This window comes from Aureobasidium namibiae (assembly GCF_000721765.1).
Source record: "Aureobasidium namibiae CBS 147.97 unplaced genomic scaffold scaffold_40, whole genome shotgun sequence".
Classification (NCBI taxonomy): Eukaryota; Fungi; Ascomycota; class Dothideomycetes; order Dothideales; family Saccotheciaceae; genus Aureobasidium; species Aureobasidium namibiae.
Window position 1 is genome coordinate 27,486 of NW_013581169.1, and position 10,066 is coordinate 37,551.

The window sequence follows — 10,066 nt, forward strand, 5'->3', positions numbered from 1 at the left end:
ATAATAACTAGTACTAGGATCCCTATAGACCTATGCTAATAGAGCTGGACGTTACTAAAGGTCGCTAATCTTAGGGTAAGAAGTAGTTTAAAGGGAAAAGTTAGATGACTTACTATATATATAACTAGAAAGGTTATATAGTAAGGGATTATCGTTTAAAGAATAAGGTGCCTTAAAGACAATTTAATATAAGGTAGAAGAAGCTAACCGGAACCTACGGTCTAGACCACTATAAGATACTTAGCTAGACGGACTACTATAATAACGTATGTCTAGTCTATTACGATGCTAAGATAGGATCTAAGTAGGTTCCCCCTATACCTATAGGCTAGGGTAGAGGTAGTTATAACGAGATTAATGTTATTACTAGAATAGAAGATCTTAAGAAAGGAGAAGTCGAAGAAGACGATATTAAAAGCAATCCTAAGAAGGACGATAACGATAGTAAGGAATCTGAAGAAGAATTATCTAATAAAGACTATAAACACCTCTATAACGGTAGGGAAGGCATTAAGACACTTTATTCCTATATTCCCTTATGTTTTACGAAAATGTTTAACGTTATAATAAAATATAGAGAGGAAGCATTCCCCTTAATAAACGGTTAGAGATTCCTACACCCTTATAACTTCGATAATATGCTAGATTAGATCCGTAATATATTTCGGGAACACCGAGTTATAGTAGTCGACTACGACTTTAAGGCTATTATAGTTAAGAGGCCACTACTTAGTAGTACCTTTATACTAGTAGGATATATCATTCCCTTAGGAGAATGTGTTAATAACAGTATATAAGATAGTATTAAGTTACTACGATCTCGGTATAAATAAGTATAATAGTAGTAGCGTAAGCTATATAAAAGACACCTTTAGGAAGAATATAGACTATTTACCTCGTTAAACGGTAAGGAGAAAGTTAGTTTCGACTTACTAGTTAGCGATAACTTAGAAAAAGAGTAGATTCTTATAGTAAGGGTAGCTAATAAGAATGTAACACGATCTAAGCCCTAGCGTTAACATTATTAACTACGTTATTTTATATACTAGTCACCGTATAAGGAAGACGACTATATATAATAATAGATTTTAGAGTAAGCGGAAACTTTATATTAATATTAATAGTTACTTAATTTAAGATAGCTACTTAATCGAAAGAATATAGGTACAAATTAATGGCTATAGACGGCTTAGCCTTACCTAGAGTTATAAAGGAAACGGTACCTTTATAGTTAGTTACCTAATTATACTATAAGGATATCATCTTCGACATCGTAAAAATGGCTAATTACTACATTGTCCTAGGTATGCCCTAGTTAAGGCGATATAACCTAATAATTAACTAGAAGTTATAAGTATTAAGGTTTAAGGAGTGCGACTACGTAGTCGGCTTATAACCTACGTATCGGTAGCGTTCGATAGTAGATAAGAGGAAGGGTTACACTAAGACTAGAAAAGCATTAGTTGCTATTACCTCGACTAAGGCATTATTAAATAATTATAATACCGGCTCCGTAGGCACCGATCTTAGAGGTTAGACGGGCTACGAAGTAAGAGTTAGTAAAGGGAGTTACATACCTTCTAATATCCCTAAGTAATATAGCAAATAGAAACGCTTATTTTAGGAAGAGGAGAATGCTAACGCGTTACCTAGGCATTAGCCGTAGGATTACGAAATACGACTTAAACTAGGGAAGTAACCTATATTTAGACCTATCTATACGTTATCCGAAAAAGAACTTAAGACGCTTTAAGAATACCTAGACGAGAATCTAGTACGAGGATTTATCCGTAAATCGGAATCCCCTATAGGTTACCTAATTTTATTTGCACTAAAGAAAGACGGTAGCTTATAACTATACGTCGATTACTAAAAGATTAACGATATTACTATTAAGAATCGTTACCTATTACTAAATATTAAGGAACTATAGGATCGCCTATCTAAAGCGAAATGGTTCTTGAAGATTAATCTTAAAGGAGCCTATAACCTTATTTATATAAAGGAGGGAGAAGAATAGAAGATAGCATTTCGTACGCGCTATAGGCACTACGAATACCTAGTTATGCCATTTAGACTTACTAACGCCCCGGCTACCTATTAGATAATAATTAATAACACGCTATAAGAATATCTAGATATTATAGTTGTCGTATACCTAGACGACATTCTAATATATATAGATAGAGACCTAAACTAACACATTAAGGATATATAATAAGTCTTAACAAAACTATAAGAGTAGAGACTTAAGGTAAACCTAAAGAAATGTAAATTTTACGTTAAGGAAACTAAGTTCCTCGGCTTTATTATTAGAGTCGATAGCATTCGGATTAATCCTACGAAAATTACATCTATTAAAGAATGGCCTACTCTAAAGAACCTTAAAGAAGTATAATCGTTCCTTAGACTTACTAATTATAATAGGAAGTTTATATTAGGTTACTCCTAGATAGCGTTACCGCTTATAGAACTTACGAAGTAAGATACTCCATTTATATAGAAAAAACGGTAATAGAAAGCTTTCGAAGTACTTAAATAGGTATATATTAATAGACCGACTCTAAGAATGTTTAACTTAGGAAAGCTAGTCTATATTAAGACTAATACATCCGATAGAGCGATTAGAGCATATCTTACGTAAGACTACGAAGGAAAACGACATCCTATAGCCTACTACTTATATAAGATAACACTAGTAGAATAGAATTACGACATCTATAATAAAGAACTTCTTACTATTATTATAGCCTTATAACACTAGAGAGTTTATACCGAAGGAGCCCTATCTCTTACTATTCTTATAGACTATAAGAACCTCTTAACTTTTATAACTACTAAAGTTCTTAACCGAAGATAAGTAAGATAGTCGGAACTCCTTAGACAGTATAAATTTAAAATCTAGTATACGCCTAGTAAGGATAATAGGCGAGCGGACGCGCTTAGTAAGAGAATTAACTATATAGAAGGTAAAGAAGCTATTATATATAGCATCTTATAAACAAATAAGGATAGAATACTTAGCGTACGGACATATAAGTTTAATGCCGTATTACGCATTATAAAGGATGATAAAGAGTAGTTTCCTATCTCTTACGACAAATACTAAGTGCCTAAACGACATTAGGAATAGTATATTAAGGACTACTATAATAACCCGATATATAGTTACCCTAGTATTATAAAAACTATCGAGAACATATAACGTAACTTCGTATTCCCTTAGATAAAGGTAAAGGTTACGGCATACGTTTAGAAATGCTATAGCTATTAGATAAATAAGTTATCTCGATATACGAAGTATAGCGAAATCTAATTTATAGACCTACCGCTATAGCCTTAGGACGAAGTTACTATAGACTTTATTACTAGCTTACGTAGTTTAAGCTTACTAGACGACTTAAACCTACGTTAGTAAGACAATACTATAGAAGGATTATATAGATTAAAGAAGAACTTAAACTAGAAACTACGTTAGTAATAATACGACTCGATACTAGTTATAGTCGATAGACTTATAAAGTATATATACTTTATACCCTATATAAAATTAATTACTATAGAGGAATTAGCACACTTAGTTCTAGATAGACTAATTAGGTATTACAGAATCTATAAGTCCTTTATTACGGATCGTAATAAACTATTTATATAAAACTACTAGAAAACACTTATCTCTATAATAGGTATTAAATATAAGCTCTTAACTACTTACTATCTATAGACCGACGATTAGACTAAAAGGGCGAACTAGACGCTTAAAGCTTACTTATAACATTACGTTAATTACGCTTAAGATGACTAGGTAATTTACTTACTAATAGTATAACTAGCGCTAAATTAATAGATTTCTACTATAATAGGAGTTACGCCATTTTATGCTAATTTTAGAAAACATCCTAATCTATTTATAGAGCCTAAGTTATAGTACCTAAACGCGGATAAAGCATTAATTACTAGCGATTAGCTAAAGGAGTTATATAAGTAACTATAATAGAGAATACTATCATCCTAGGACGGTTTATAGAAGAGTCGATAAAAATTAAAACCGGATCCTTAGCTAAAGAAGGGAGATAAGGTATACTTACTTATAAAAAACTTACGATCTTAATAGATAATAAGGAAACTAGATTATATTAAAGTCGGACTATTTTTGATTTTAGAAGTTAGAGGACTAGTTAACTATAAACTCTAACTCCCTAACGATACGAAAATACACCTAGTATTCTATATATCGTTATTAGAACTAGCCGACCTAGAAACTCCGTTATAGATAACATTCCATTTCTAGACTAAAGAAGAAGACGAATTTAAAGTCGAAAAGATACTAGAATAACGAGGTTAGTAATACCTTATAAAATGGAAAGGTTACCTACCTTTAGAAAATATATAGGAACTAAAGAATAACCTTAGGAACTACTAGAAGCTTCTATAGCGGTTCTAGTAGAATCGACATTCTAGAAATCGGAAGTTAAGTCGAAACTACCATTAATAGCATTCTAAGTCTCTAGACCTAGCGTTAAGCTAGGAGTATTAGTAGAGAACTCGAGTAACGCTATATTAACCTCTTCTTATTCGATACTAGCGTACTTAGTAGCTACCGCTTTCTCCTCTTTCTTATCTAGAAGGTCTAGCTATTAATAAAGGCGTATCTTACGAGCGAACGCTATTTATTATCGCTCGCGTACTATATCTACTTCTTTCCGAGCCTATTCTTACGTATAGTATATATCCTTAATAGCGTCGTATAAACGCTTACGCTCTTATTTTAGACGATCCTATTCGGATTACGACATATAGATATTACACCTCTAATTATAACGAAGACATTTACTATATTTCCTAGACCTAACGTAGACCTAATAAACGCGGCTATATTTCGAATATATAGCGTAGGGTTTTACTATAATAGTTCCTTCGGATTCGATATATTCGGCAAGTCTTTTATAACGTTTAGTGCTAGTATCTTTAGGTATAGTAGAAAAGGTCTATTACTTACTAAGGTAGAAAGCTAGAGGTAGTAGCTAATTATATACGTTAGCGTCGGGACGACGCTAGTATAGAAGGGGATAGTATTACGATCCTACTAATAATAGGGTCGTATAGCCTACTCTATTATTCTCTATACCTTAGTATAATAGAGCACCTTATATAAAAACGCTATATACTCTACTCTACTCTACTCTATAGAGCACTATAGAGCATATAGAGCAACGTACATACACTTATTATCTATTAGATATATAGGTAGGCAGGTCTTTACTAGGAAGTCCTACGTTTAACTTAATTAGTTATTCTAACAGTCCCTTTAGTATATACTACTACCTATACCTGCTTTACTACGCTTAACACTCCGCTTTACGAGTCTAACCCTATAACTAGTTATTCTTCCTAGAATAGTTAGCTATAATATATAGCTCTTAAAGGCTTTATACTACTAGTATATTTCTTTATCTCGTAAATATAGATTAACTAGAATAAGACTAACTTAATTAGTAGTTTTTTGTCTACCTTTTAGTAGGCGGAATTACTAAGATCCTTAATAGACCCTTTCTATACTCTACTTACTAGCTAATAGTACTAGCTACTATCCTCTATATAATGGAGATTATCTTATTCTTTACCTTCCTAGCTCTCCTAGTAGTAAAATAGATTATATATCCATATATAGCTATTCGACGTATTATAAACAGTATAGAAGAACTAGGGTCTTATACTATTCCCCTAATTGCCCTAATAACTATTAGTTCTCTTACTATCATATAAGTTAGCGATAGCCTACTAAACCTTAATTTTATATAGGGTATAAAAGGGTTTAACTTAAACCCTCTATCTTCTAATATTAGTTCTTCGACGAAGCGGCCTTAGCGCTAACTAGTACTAGTACTACCTCCCGACTCTCGCCTAGCTACTACTCGAGGTAATCTATCTTTATCTCCTATACGCGTTATAGCATATCTATATAAAGTGTAATAAGTAGTACGATAAGTATCGTTATCCTAGTAATTAGGTAGGGTATATAGAAGTATAAAAAGTAAGCTCTTTCTAGCTCCTATAGGAAGGATAGCTATAATCTACTTAGTCTAAGACATAATCTTAGTAAGAGCTTACTCCTACTTAGTAGATTTCTAGCCTACGTCCTTATTGCTATATAGCTTCTTTACGCCTTTAAGGAGAGCTTTAGTTAACTAAGGCTTATAAGGGCGGTAGATGCCTATAGCGACCCGTTTTATAAAGCGAGACTCTTACTTAACTCTACTACGATTCTTCTATTTAAGAATTATTTTAACGCCTAAGAAGTCCTACTATAATATTAAAGCTTAGAGTCCTATATATACCTTTCTATCCTATAGGTTACTAAATACTACTCCTATTTAGTTAGCGTATACCTAGTTAACTATCCTTATCTTATAGTTACGCTATTCTATTATGCCTTAGATTGTTATATCTATTTCCTCTATTTCTTTTTTTACCTTTATTAGGATCGAAGCATTCGATCTAGCTAGTAAACTTAGTCTTTATAATAGCTACTAAGATTTGTCTCTAGTAATTAACGTAAAGGCGTAGTATATACGCCTAAGCGTATACTTCTTCTAGGTAGTAACTAAGACAACCTTTTAGCTATACCTTCCTATCCTTTTCCTAAAGGTATAGAGAAAGTAATAATCCTAGCGAGGTCTACTATAAAAACCTCTCTTATAGCGGTAGTACGTAGACGATATAGTCGTATAATAACTCTATAATTAGCTAAGTAAGGAATTAAACGTTATCCTTATAGTTTCCTATTTACTACTAGTCCTTATAGTACTAATTATAGACTATAATACGGTTAAAGCAAATAATAATTAAGTGTTACCGCTATATATTCTAATATGTTATAGAGAAGAACTTAATCTTATAAATAGGCTATCTACTACTAATATATATAAGGACGCTTAGTCGCTTAAGAAACTCTTAGATAGTAGCTTTATAACTAGCTATTACGCTCTCCCTCTACGCCTATCTAGCCGATAACTAATTGTCCTAAACTATAAAGATTCGATATAGTTATTTAGACCGTTTAATAGCTTTAGTTAAAGTACGTTCTATACTATTAAGGTTAGTTACGTTATCTCTATACTAGGTAAAGTTCTAATAGATAGTATTAACATTAATACTATCTTTAAGTAAGTAAGGGCTTATTTAGTAGAGATCCTTAAGGCCTAGTATTAGATTATTATAGAGAAGCTAATAGCATCCCTAGTACTTATATATAAGTAAGGATAGAATCTAATCTATATATAGCTCTATATCCTTATAGGTTAGAACCTCCTTACTTTTATCCTAAGATGCTTTATAGGTACTAACACTTATACCTAACACCTTAAATAGAAATAGACGCTACCTAAGAATCTTTCCTATTAGTGTCTTAATAGTTTATTATAGATACCCGTTATAGTAGACTTTTATAAGGCTAAGCGTCTATCTATAGCCTTACTACTCTTTTAAGGCACTATTATAAAAGATTAGTAGTTATATAATCTATATAATAGCTAAGAGACTACTATTAAAGTTACTAGGTTCTATCTAGCTTTTTATTAACGGCTTAATGCTTAGTATGGCATAGAAGCTTAAAAACGGTAATTTATATCGGCGAGCGCCTATTATATAGTAGATAAGAAGCATCTAAAGCTTTAGGAGTCGATCCTTTAACTTCTCTCTATCCTCTATGTTATTAATTATATACTTATCTTCTTTAGTAGGGCTTATTCTTATTCGCTAGACAATCTACTATATATCCTACTATACTACTAATTACTTATCTATTGCCTTAATAATGTCTTCTAGTCTCTATATATTATTACTATCTTCGTAAGTATTAATCTTCTTATTCTATTTATATATGCCCCTTTAGCTCCTTATCTCTTCTTACTTATCTTTTAGTTTATAACTTATCTCTAATACTTAGTAGCCCTTACTACTAAGGTTATTACTAACGTTAAGAAAGTAGCTAGAAAGCTAAAATTATATAAGGGCATTATAATAAATGTTTTAAACTAGAATGTATAGTCTATAGTTTTAAGAGAATTTAAAAATTTCCCTAATATATAATATAATAAAGTATTATATATATAGTCTACTCTCTCTCTCTCTCTCCTAGCTCTCTCTTATATATATATCTACCTCTTTATATAGATTTGCAATTTTATAGGGAAGTAAAATACTAGACGTAAAGAGAAAGGTTAAAGCGAAAGAAGATAAGTAGTATAAAAAGATTAAACTTTAGAAAGGCTGTCGTAAGAAACGGTTTTTTCTATTACGATCCTAAGGTAAGCCTATGGTATACGGTCGCACACTCTAGGGGCACACGTACGACGCGAGTCTAGAGATTTACGATTGCAAACTATAGACTAAACCTACGCGCGCGGCCCTAGGGCAAGGCTATAGAGATTAATTAAGCTATATGCTACGGGTATCGCTCGCGCCTGCTTCCCCGTACACACACTAGGTGTAAAGAGTTCGCTATCGATGCTGCCGCCGCCGCGGGAAAAGGGAGTCTAGAACGCGCGTCTAGAATGCGCGGGAAAGTGCGAGGTAGGAACCCTAGGAAACCTCAGGGTTTCGGTGAGGGAAATCCTGGAATGCGCCGCAATCCGGCGCGAGCATGATACTAGGCGTTGTTTAGTCTCTTGTATAGTTAGCAGGCAGTCGCTGCGAAGACCTTGCCGCCATTCGTGGATCTGTTCCTCCCCATCATCGTTGCCTCCGGTCTTGACCTCCAGTTCCTCCCGATAAGTAGCGGCTTTCTGTAGCTTCTGGTACTCTCGTGGCCACCATCCGATGTCATCGGAGATCCTGCGCTCAGAAGCAGACATGCTCTTTCCCTTGGGACGTGGGTCCAGCAAATGATCCAGCAGTACTAAGAAAAGTTTTCGATCAGGATGTGGGAGCAGGCTTTCGGAGTGAGCAGTGGCGCTCGTGCGGAAAGAATCATCACGAAGCCTCCGGCGCTGAGAACCGTTTCTTGGAACGACTCTCGACTCACAACAAAACACAGGCTCAGCAAACGTGTATGGGTTCCCGTGACCGATAGCATCTACTAAGCGAACAATGAGTTTTTTGAGCACGATGAAGCAAGAAGAGTTAGATCTGGGATGAAGTCCTATCATTGATCTCATCTCACGGAGGTCTTGGTGACTGACAACTCTATCCCAAGGTGGCGGTGACATTGGCAAATCCGTCCTTCATAAGTTTTGTTCTCCAGAAGATCAGGTCGATGTCTGGACATTCGTTCTTGACTTATCCACTCTACTTGATATGGTAAAGATTGATGAAGTCGCCGGAATAGGCGTCTCAGTGTGTTGCTACAAGAACATCTCGTCTACCGGATTCATGACCCTTCTGAATCATTCGCTCGATCAATCAAGCAAGCGTTCAATCAATCTGAGAGTAGGTCTGGTATGACGTTGTAGCAAGTATAAGCAAGAATTCGGATTGACTCATGGGTCTATATGTTGAATAGAGACGTCCACAACAGCAAAAAATGATCCATGATAACAGAAGCTCCTCCGCATACAGCCAACAGCCAGCCATCCATCAATCCTCCCTATTCTCCGTTGCATAATTCGTGGCATTTTGCCACCTGCTCTGTTTGAACTTTCGAACGGTAAATTCGAGGTTTTCACATTGTCGTAGTAATTGCGCAACGAACATAGTAGATATTATGCCGAGAATTTCAACGTATATACTTTACATATAGTCCTAGAAGACCTAGCTTAGCTAAACTTATATATCTTTATACTTGGCGAGATATCAAAGTTTTCTATAGTCATAATTAGAGCACTCACTCGAGATACTATTTTACTTCTATTTTCTATGCGTATGATCTAGAACTCATATATATCAAAGAATACAGCTGTTTACATATACTAGGAAAGTCGCATGGTGATAGATTCACTATAGCTAGAGATATAGTGATTTACATAAGAACTTCAGATCTCGATGTTCTTCTCCGAATTTTTCTTTTTTTATATGATAAACAATTTCCAAGTGTTTGAAACATCGATCGGTTTGCAAATCATGTGTT